The sequence below is a fragment of the Myripristis murdjan genome, chromosome 1 (genome assembly GCF_902150065.1).
Source record: "Myripristis murdjan chromosome 1, fMyrMur1.1, whole genome shotgun sequence".
Lineage (NCBI taxonomy): Eukaryota > Metazoa > Chordata > Actinopteri > Holocentriformes > Holocentridae > Myripristis > Myripristis murdjan.
The window spans coordinates 21,303,683-21,313,373 of record NC_043980.1 but is presented as its reverse complement, the minus strand read 5'-3'; the positions used below and the strand labels follow the sequence as shown (position 1 = coordinate 21,313,373).

Below are 9,691 nucleotides of genomic sequence, written 5' to 3'. Positions count from 1 at the left end.
GGTTCCTCGTCTTAGCCTAATCTGAAACATTTTTATCTGAATGTCACTGTAGGTTTGGCATTATCCTTTGAACAGCCACCAGGCATCCTCATCTGGTCATCCTTAAAATCACAGTTTCCAGCAGTGGACAGCTGCTGCATTGTCATGTACGGTGGGCAGATGGTTTATTTTTAGCTGCGACCAGCAGCTCTATAGCTCGCTCTGTCGGCCGGTCCACAAAAACCTCTCCATCCTTTGGGGCCACAGTTTTCACATCAGGAGGCTGGTCAAGTGTGTGAAGGTGTGTGTTTGCGTTCATGCCAGTTGCCAAAAAACGGGTCAGTGGCCTGATATTAAACAAGGCACATAACTTCCAAATGGACTCACATGGCCATAACATGGCCAAGCATTGTGGAAAGACACACACACGCAAGAAGGTCAAGTGTTTGTGTGTGTGTGTAATTTGCATACACGCATGGATGCATTTGACTACGTGGTCACAGCTGTTGCGAATTCACACTTGTTAAAGATGCAACACTAGTAGCAAAACTGTCTCTCCAAAGTGTCTTCTGGGTTTTCATCAAGAAGAAACACTGAGAGCAGCCACCTGTGTAAAGTATTTTTTGCAACAACTTTCAAATGTTGATGCTGCTCTAAGTTTAAAGCAGCAACTTGTCTTCAAGTTGTAGATACATCCCAAGTTAAAAAAGGAGCGCTCAAAAACCTATACTAGTCAGTGTTGAAATTGAAAGAATGGTTATGGGAAATGGCTCACTGCAAGATGCAAGATAACAAATTATAGTCAGGAGGCTGAAAAATACTGCTGAATGAGATTTGTTATTTCACTACTACACAATAGTTACCACTGATCCGTTTTAACTGAAACTGGATGTGTATATGATTTTGGAATATACTGGATTCAAAAAGTAGAAAAATCTGAAGGGGAATGAATGCCTGATTAAGAGTGATGGCCTATTATCACACAAACAAAGGGCTCAATCATTTCAGCCAAGGAGCAGAAGGTGGGATGACTGTCTGGATGCTGAGCCAGAAACACATGCAACAAATCCTGCCAATCCAGAGAGAAAGACAGGGATCAGGGATTAACACAAACAGTGTATAGTAAAAGCACAGGTTATACCATGCGGGCTGTATCAATGACAGCAGACTGAAATGAAGGGACATTTTAAGAAATGGTATACCTATAATATGCAAACACATTAATATTCTCTTAAGATGCCCATGTTTGGTTGAAAAGAAAAGGACAGTCAGTGACATGACACCGACTACTTGTGTGAGTCATGTCAAAACACCTCTAATTCTTAGGTCCAGGTGCTTTGTCTATCTATCTATCTATCTATCTATCTATCTATCTATCTATCTCACGAGGGCTGAAGGTAGCTGAACCCAAATGCAGACCTGGCAGGCAGGTATGGTGAAACACCTGGATTTATTGATGCACTGGGAAGATGACAAGATGGCAGGCTCTGGTGAAGTGGTGTGGCTGGCTGGTGTAACTGAGGGTTTCATGGCAGAGTGAACAGTTCAGTGACCCAGCAGGGACTAGTGGCAGGTGCAGAGTTTAAGTATCAGACTGGTGATTGTATTATGACTGGCAGGTTTGCTGGTTAACCCTATGAAGCCATTTGTATCATATATGATACACATTATCAAATAACACATTCCGTTTTCAGTTTAATCAATACTTGACCAAAATACTGTTGTATACCTTTGAACACTTCCCCTGTTCACCCTGGACCATACCATTGGCACTTCAAGTACTGTCATATATGATGCAACAGAAAAACCATATGTAATAACTTATTTTTTGAATTTTTTTTTTTTTTTTTTTTTTTTTTTACATTTTGTTATAGGACTAAATTAAGGGTTCATTTTCAAAAAACTGGAATTTTCTGCCAATTCTTTCATAGTTCAGGCTTTATAGGGTTAAGATGGTTAGCAGCTATGCAGGGAGAGAGAGACAGAGACACACCCACACCACACGCTTGAAGACGAGGAAACACTGGGCCAGACAGGATCATGACTGTCTATCTACATGTCTATCTATCTATGGCCTTGTTCCCACCTGGTATTAACATCCGTTCTGAGAAATCCAAATACAAGCTGACACCTAAGTAGGCCTACAGGTGTAGCAGCAATGTGTCTTGAGTGACTGGATCTCAGGACACATTCGGAGGTGGCCTGGGATGCTTTTGTCCGTAACGCATTAGAAGTGTAAACAGACATGTATCCCAGGACGGATTGAAGGACCGCCCACTCACCTGATGTCCTCTGTCTTGTCGAGCCCAACACCCCTGACACCAGCCTGAGCCTGTGTGTGAGTGTGTGTGTGTGTGTGTGTGTGTGTGTGGCCTTCCCTGTTGTTCCTGCTCCTCCTCTCTTCTTCAGCATCCTTCACCAGGAGGTTCCTGTTTTCACTGTGTTATGAACTGTGTTTTTGTGTTGTGTTGGTGTACTGCTCTCTCTCCCTCCCTTCTCCTCTTCTCCCTCAGTATACCTGCAAATCAGTGTGTTCAGTTGCAGGTGTGTGGGGTAATTGGTCAGCTGACTGAAGGCTGTAGCTGATTGGATGGGCCCGCCTATATGTTCCTGCCGGTGTTGGTCTCCCGCCCCCTTCTTCCTCTTTCCATCCCCAACCTTGGAGGCCACGCAGAGATTGATGAGAGAGCTGTTGTGATTTGACTGTGTTTGACAGTCACTTAGAGTGACCTTTTGTTAGTTTGGTGCAAACCTAGTTACTAGGTTATTTTGTGTTAACTTGTAAATAACTACTGTAAAAGAAAAACACTGAGCAGCTAGTAGGAAGGAGAAGCCTCTTTATTTTGTATCTTTTTTCTCATGTTTGGATGTTAGGAGGTAGGTAAGATAATGTCTTTTGTTTGCTGTTGTTTTCTCTGTCAGGTAAGGGCAGGGCTCCTTTAGTTTGTTTTGTTTGTTGTTTTGGGCACTTGTTCTCCTGTCCGAGCCATTAATAAATACGCTGCTCTGTAAACTTCACCCTTTGGTCCAACATTCTTGGGGATGAGAAGAGTGGGGGCTTATTCGTGTTATGGGTCCCGGTTCCCCTAGGCCGGGGACATAACAACTGAGCCCATTGCATATTAGTTGGCTGCTATAGCTGCCAATGCATGACCATTGATGTGATGATGATGTTTGTAATGTTGCAATGTCTTTCTATAACGTGAGCGACTAACTTGTCTCACAATAGGCTAAAACCTATCCTATTCTATGGAAGCTGTGAAGGCAAGAGAAAACAACAATTTTGGGTTGCTCTTGAAAATTCCTGATTTTTCCTGCGTCTTTTTTCTGTGCTCCACCTTCTTTCCCTTCTATTGCTACCTTGATATATTTATTTACCAATACAGTGAGAAGAAAGGGCTAAATTCCACCATTTTTTAACTACTGTTGCCATCTCAATATATTAACTTTACAACAACTGAAAAAAACACCAGAATTGTTAATCTACAGTCTACCAGTTTTTCTAATAAAAGGTAGAATATAAGACTGTAGCAACACTGGTAGGGCCACCTAGCAGGACCATGCAGCTCTACATCACTGCTGGTCTTAGAGGCATGGCGTGGGGAGTGCAGGACTCTGGCCCTGCGTTCCAAATCGCATACTTATACTTTTTACTTTTAGTATGTACTGCAGCTGCCCTTACAAAGTATGTAGTTTAGTATGTATTGGGACATACTAATTATTTTTCTCCCTACTAAATAGTATGGTAGTATGAGTATTGGAACGCAGGGTGGGTTTGTGCCATGTTAGTGCTTGATTGTACCCATTTCAGCCACAAGAGGGCAGAAGAAGCCTAAATCCATTTGTGTTGCAGGAAAAAATATCCGCCATCAGTGTGTGAATACCACACCTTGCACTTATCTAGGCATTGCATCTGGCCTTGCCTCAATGTAAATGCAAAGTCTAGGTTTGACCATCACATCTGCCTCTCTGTGCAAGGAAGATACTGATCCATAGGCTGTGTTTAATCCCCTGCTGGTCCATGTGTTCTCTTTCACAGGTCAGTATCATAATGGCTTAGCCTACACAGTGTGTCCTACTGCAATAAATGTCATTCGGCAGTACTTTATATGAGCCATTTTATAGAATAAACTCAGCTTGCCCTTGTCAAGTAACTTCAACTGGTACAATACCAAATACCATGTGATGCCTCTGCATTCTGTCAGACATTATTTCTGGTTACCGTGTGGCAGGTAAAGGACAAGATTGAAATCAAATAGTGGTAAATGAATGTGCTTGACATTTCATTAGCTCACATTCATGGTGTATTTGTAGTCCATAATAAAGTCCTTGAAGAACATGCCTATAAGGGCTCTGTTCTATTTTAATCTATCTTTTCTGCAACATGGAACTTTGAGGTTAATGGTAATGAAAGATAGTCTTGGCAAAATATTGCATATTTCAGTAATGCCAATGGTTTTGCCTTTCAGGGCTTCTGTACTTCCATCCTAGCTGATAGACTGATACCTTCTACCCTTGTGTGTCATGAAAACAATATGGAAATAATTAAATCTTCTTATACCAAACATTGCTCACAAATGTGTTGCAATAAAGGATGACACATGCAGGTGTGTCTAGGTGTGTGGGCTGTAATGGAATGCTTAGTTACTATTTCAAATAAGTAAGTTGTAACTTTCCATTATATATTATTCTTTCCATTCAAAGTTCAACAAAATGAACACATACTAGTTAAAACTTAAAGCTTTATGTCATGGGGGATTTTTTTTTATTGCGCAAACCTCTCAGTACAAACAGTTAAACTATCTTTCTACAAACTTACCTTAAGACACAAAATCCGGAGCTTACATGAAATATATAAAAGTCTAAATCAGAGCACAGTAACCATAACAGTATGATTTTGTTATTATCAGTCTGTTTCAGTTTTCAGAACCATAATTCTTTGTGGACCAGTCTTCCCAAAACCTTTTTATTGGTACAAGTAACACAACCAATCCCTGTTTCATTTCACACTACACAACTATATCAACACAAAGTTACCCTCAGCCACCTTCTGCACCCACTATTATCTATGCACCATGTTGCAGGAAAGATAGATTAAAATAGAACAGAGCCCTTAATAGGCATGTTCTTTAAGGACTTTGTTATGGACTACAAATACACCATGAATGTGAGCTAATGAAATGTCAAGCACATTCATTTACCACTATTTGATTTCAATCTTGTCCTTTACCTGCCACACGGTAACCAGAAAATTCCTGACTTTTGCCTCTGCATGTAAGCTGTGTAATTTCACTGCAGATTCTACCTGTTTTTAGGTCAGCCAGCAGACACTAATGGTAGAGATGGAGACAGCCTTAACATTGTGCAAGTGTTCGCATTATACTGAATGTGTGGATAAATGTGACAATTCTGTCTCTCAACCTTGTTATTACCCTGCAGAATTAATTATCGACTATAGACAGCTATGTAATACACTGACTACAGTATATAGGTATATGGTATAAGGGTAATAAGAATACAAGGAATGGCAAACAGCTTTTATTTCTGTAACGTCAAAGTACTAAAACACCTCGCTTTTCCCCAGATGATAATGCTATAATGTAACAAGATAATTTTAATGCTGGTATTGTTGTAGGTTACCTAAAAGTATACAGTGGTGGAAAAAAGTTTTCGGACACCCTTAAAATTTTACACAACCTCACAATCTCAAATATTATCATGAAATATTTGTGGAAAAATCTTTTTTGTGTTTCAAAAGGTGTGGCTGCATTAGACAGATACAAATAAATACAAATTATGTTTTTTTGTTTATTGTTTACAAGAAAAACTAACAAAACTAAATTCTTAACAGTTTAATCTTTATCTTCAGGTGTGTTTCCTGCGTTAGGTTCCTTGTTTTAGCCATTTTTGTGTCTGAAGAACTTTCAAATGTGCTGGCTTTATATAGACACGAAGCTTGGCAACAAAAATTGTGTCTTTTAATAAAAAGAACATCCTTCATCACTGGTACCAAAATCACCTAATACTCAAAATTTCTTATGTGTTTTTATGGAACCAATCAATTTTAAGTTTTTAATGGCTTTTTTTAGGATTTGTTTAGTATTTTGGCTGTGACTGTACTAAAAGAAATTGTACAGTCTTGCATTAAGAATGGGGTGTCCGAAAACTTTTTTCCACCACTGTATAGTGTGTACATGCATGTATCTGTTTGTCATCCCCCCATAGGTGTAATGGGAATGAGAGGAAATGGCTGGGGGCCCAGAGTGGCATACAGAGGGCCCACAATTCTAGCTTCGCCCCTGGATATGATGTAAATGTTTTTTTTTTTCTTTAAATCCCAGATGAAAGGGTGGCAACAAAACGTGTTTGTTAAAGTTTTAATATTACAACTTTAACAGTTATTCGTTACACCACACGTTATAACTTCACTGGTTATTGACGTGAACGTGGAGGTTAGACGGCGAGAGTCAAATGAATAAATAAATAATTAAAAGAAAAAAAAAAAAAAGAAAGAAAAAAAAAAAATCAGAGAGGAACGTTTCCTTCCGGAGCAGCGTCGCCCGGTTCCCCCTGTAGGAGAACAGCGGCATCTGGGAGGGAGGAGTAAAGAAACAAGCGGAGAGAAAACGGAGGGGAGGAAAAAATAGGAGAGAGCGTAGCGACGACGTGAACACACTGGAGGGGAGGTGAGTGATGTGGTATGCCGAGAATTTTCTCTTGAATACGGGGGGAGCTGGCTGTCACGATAGCGTTCCCGTTTTCCCTAGCAGACCCAAAATGACTGGAAATGCTGCGGTGTGAGTAACTTTTTCATGTTTGTCCGTGCGACGCATTGCACTGGTGTCTGAGGGGCCCGTTGTGTTGGACACAAGTCGGGAAAGGTGGGGGGAAACGGAGACGAGGAGGCTGCGGCGACAGAAATTTAAGGGGGGTGTTTCTCGGTAACACGGCACCCAGCGTCTCTGCTCTCCGGGGTTTATTATCAGAGGTTTGTCGCCGCTCTGTGTTGTGTCCGCCGGTACCGGAGACGCAGTCGTGTTGTGTCAGGGAGTGTTTGAAAACAAGCGTTGTTTTTGCAACATTGTAGCCCCTCACCACCGCTTCGCTGTAAGGTTACTACCACTGCACCCTGCGATGGTGGGGCTTTTGGGGGGGACAAGCTGGAAGATGGGCTACAACCAAACGGTGATGTAGTGGTAGGCCTATCCAAAATGTTTGCACTTGAACCACATTTGCAACTTGGGCTCTCTTCGTTGTCCTAGGCCCGCTGTAGTGGCAGTGATGTAATGGTAAATAGAAAAAGCCTGGTAAACTGTGATTTCCAGTGATCACATGTGGAAAAAAACATCAGTCTAAACAAAAATCATCTGTAATTGAAGTACAGAGATGCAAACTGGTCTCTGATAGGTTACAAATTTCTGGGTGATTTTGTGTTTACAACTGTATGTGTCACCTTCTTCTCACACCCTAAGAGAAATGTCCATTTTTGTTCCTGTTGTTGCAAAAACCCTGTCCTAGTATGAGTAGTATGATCAGTCTGGCAGACTGTTGTTTACAGTGGTTTACAGAGAGAGAGGGGTAAACTCTACTCTGCATATGGGAAGGTGGATAAATAAAGTGGAGGCAGGGTTACCATCCACTACATCTTTGTGGGTGAGGTGAGTCTTAAGTGTTTTAGTTCATCACTGAAATGCGTTAGTTCATCAGAGGTAGAAAATGACAGACAGCCTGCACACTTTGGTTTCGTCTTCTTGATACTTGGGGTGCATTGACTAAGTGCATCCAAATGTCTAACGGTGACGGAGGTCTGCACTCAAGTTTTGCAGACAAAAGGTTAATTTGTTTGACATCATTTGAGTTTGTCGGAGGTCGACGTGCAGAACTGCTGAAGTTAAGCACCATGGCTTTCATATATCATGCCACTAGGTTGTTAACTTGTGAAGCCCCACAAATCAGTAACTTGCATCCCTATGCATTGGCTTAGCCTGAGGCTCCACTCAGCCAAAGCCTGGGGAAGCCTGGATGAGTCCATGTGAGAAAATATCTCACACCTCATCCTCTGGTGCCCCTTCAGAGCAGCTCCAGCCCTGACTCATGATTATGTCCTGTGTTTTGTCCTGAGTCTCCGTGTGGAGCCGGGGTCAAACTGATAATGGTGTTCATTGTGAAACAAACAGGCACACAGGGGGGTGTGCCTCTTCAGCTGGGTACAGTGCGTCTGATAGACTGCGGCTATAGGCCGTGCAGGCCCTGCGGGTGAGACCGAGGTTTGTATTGGTGCGTGGCGCTGGCTGGACTCGGCTAGCTAATCGTTTCCAGCCTTGCCCCGGTAATTTCTGCCAGGCCTGTGAGATAATAGGCTTGTTTGTTTTATACAAACATGGAGCCACTTAATTGCTTGTTTATGTTTCATGATTTAAGGAATCTAAAAAATGACGCTAGTGAATAACTTCAGTGTTTTTTCATGGGGGGAGGGTGGCAGAGATGCTGATCAGATATATGATTATGGGCAAGAAAGGGAGAGATAAAAGAGATTTAGATTTTGCTTTGTCATTCACCCCCCAAGTTTCAAAAGGACTGAATTTATTGTTGTTTAATAAGAGTGTAAAAACTTCTGAAACAGCACATTCAGTGTGTTTGTGTCTACAGAAAGAGAAGGGACTCTGTCGTTGTAGACAATAACATCTATTACCAAAGGACCTGGCTGCTGTTTACAGAGTGCACCAGTGAGGTTTCATGCTCTCTGTCTCGTGTGTGTTTTCTTCGCCTGGTGACACACTGGCTCACAGATGCATTTTTTCCATCTGCCGTGCCGTGTGCGCTTCATTGCGTGTGCGTTCATACAGCACGGCACACTCATCGTCCCGCGGAGTCAAAAGCATAATCGATAAATGAGGCCCGGGATGCTGTCATGTTGTGAATATGCGAAGATGCCTGCTGTTTTGTTTCTGGCGTACATTCTGGTGGTGAACAGCAGGCAGTGCTCGCCAGCGTGGACAGTGGTTGTGGTGGTTATTCGTATAAGGTTTATGTTGCTGTGTTGGTTTGGTGTATTTATTAGTGCAAGCCACAAGAATGACTGTGTCACTGCACCGCCATAGTTGAAATGGTGCACTGTCATTCCCTCTCACTCTCTATCAGTGCTGCTCTTCCTCCCTCACTCCCTTCTCTCTCTCCTCCCAGCCCTTTGCTCTGCTATTTGGCTTGCTCTTCATCCAGACCCTGGCCCGCATTGTGTGTGTGTGCGTGTGTGTGTGTGCTTGTGCGTGTGCGTGTGCGTGTGTGTGTGTGTGTGTGTGCTTGTGCGTGTGTGTGTGTGTGTTTAGGAACATGATGTCATTGCTAATTGCTGAGGGCTCTGGGCTGGTAAGTCGGTTTATATTCTGGCCCTCTCTCCTCCTTTACTGCTCCTTCTTTCACTCTCATCCCTCTCTCCCTCTTCATCATCCTCATTTAGTTTTCCCCCCTTACCTCCACTCTCCACTGTCTCTCTCTCTCTTTCCATCTCTCTCTCTCCCTCTCTGTCTCTCTCCCCCTCTAGCATTTCAATTCAACATCAGGGGCTGCTGACGATGGAAAAAGTGACTCGGACATTTATGGGCCAAGTTTTGGGCCAAGTGCTGCAGACTGCTTGCGCGTTTGTGTGTGTGTGTGTGTGTGTGTGTGTGTGTGTGTGTGTGTTATTTAGTTGCTTTGGAAGTGTGAAGGCACT

General features: G+C 42.5%; 1 protein-coding gene across 3 annotated transcripts in view; it reads left to right on the top strand.

Moving 5' to 3' along the window:
* Positions 1-6,595: 6,595 nt before the first annotated feature.
* apbb2b (amyloid beta (A4) precursor protein-binding, family B, member 2b) overlaps positions 6,596-9,691 on the top strand; it is a 57,773-nt gene continuing 54,677 nt past the window's right edge. For all 3 annotated transcript variants that reach the window (XM_030063986.1, XM_030063979.1, XM_030063971.1), the window contains exon 1: positions 6,596-6,665. The gene's annotated coding sequence lies outside the window, so the exon portion shown is untranslated. The remainder of the gene's footprint in view (positions 6,666-9,691) is intronic.